General features: G+C 34.9%; 1 long non-coding RNA gene across 1 annotated transcript; it reads left to right on the top strand.

Moving 5' to 3' along the window:
* Positions 1–640: 640 nt before the first annotated feature.
* Positions 641–1,151, top strand: LOC109218644. Its single transcript, XR_002066793.1, has 2 exons — positions 641–808; positions 895–1,151. It is a non-coding gene; the product is annotated as an uncharacterized LOC109218644 (long non-coding RNA).
* Positions 1,152–1,228: the final 77 nt, after the last annotated feature.

Raw genomic sequence — 1,228 nt, 5'->3', positions numbered from 1 at the left:
AAACTGACAATAATAGGTTTTGCATACTGTTTGAGCTAGTAGAATGCAGTTGTGTGTATTTTCTTCCTATGCAAGTTTTAAAGAATTGGTTTTAAAGAGTTTATGGGGTAATGTAAGATCTTTTTCTTATTTGTTGAACAACCAGAGTCTGTCGTACCTGGTTTCAGAAATTGAGGATGATACTCAATTCGAGATTATTATGTAGAACTGAATGGAGAACTTCTAGTACTTTTTATTTTCAGTTTTTATTTGTATAATATTGACCTGAGTTACTACCTACCGTATAATTGTTATCTTGGCTTCGGTGTTCTTCTTGTTACTACTTGTTGTCTTTACTTCTTTCCATCCTTTCTTTAGCTGAGGGTCTATCGAAAACAACCTCTTTGCCCTTCCAGGGTAGGTGTAAGGCTGCGTGTATCTTACCCTCCCCAGACCCCACTTATGGGAATTCACTGGGTTTGTTATTGTATTATATTGACCTGAGATGAGCGTAAATGGAGCTATATGGACAGTGATGATTCATATAGCCGAATCAACCTGTTTAGGATTGACTCGTACTTCTTGCTCTTGTTGTTGTTGTTGTAATATGTACAACTGAATCAAGTGTATATTGGAAATGCCGTACTTCAAAAGGCTGTTTGTGATATTTCATTCTTTTTTATTCAGGGACCGGGTGGTATTACTATCAAAAAGACTAATATGGCTATACTTATTGGAATCTATGATGAGCCAATGACTCCTGGACAGTGTAACCTGGTTGTCGAGAGGCTCGGCGATTATCTCCTTGAACAAGGTTTTTAATTTACTGGTAAGTGTAATTCACCTTTGGTTTCCTTTGATATTTTCTGCAACATTGAATTTCTAATGAATTGCATTCCTTTGAAATGGTTGCAGAATTTTCATTCATATGTTTGTATTGAAGTTGTGGTGTTTGCTGATAATGAATGGATACTCAAGAATTGGAAAGTGGTAGATATGATTACTTTCTGGATTCAAACAGTTCTCTTTGTATTTTGGTTTTGCAAGAATTGATTTAAATTATTTTAAAGTGAGACACTCGATTATTTTTGAGTGGAATGTTATTGGTACTTATTCTTAAAAATGGATTTCACTTTTTGGTTTGTGTAATATACAGCTGCTGGATTTCATCTCTCAAAATCTTCCTCATACATGCTTAGCTTCTGTTTCTATGCATGTTATGTTATACAAAATGGTTAAACCAGTGGTG

Source organism: Nicotiana attenuata, unplaced genomic scaffold, assembly GCF_001879085.1.
Source record: "Nicotiana attenuata strain UT unplaced genomic scaffold, NIATTr2, whole genome shotgun sequence".
NCBI lineage: Eukaryota > Viridiplantae > Streptophyta > Magnoliopsida > Solanales > Solanaceae > Nicotiana > Nicotiana attenuata.
The sequence above is the reverse complement of the archived record's forward strand: the minus strand, read 5'-3'. Positions and strand labels throughout refer to the sequence as shown.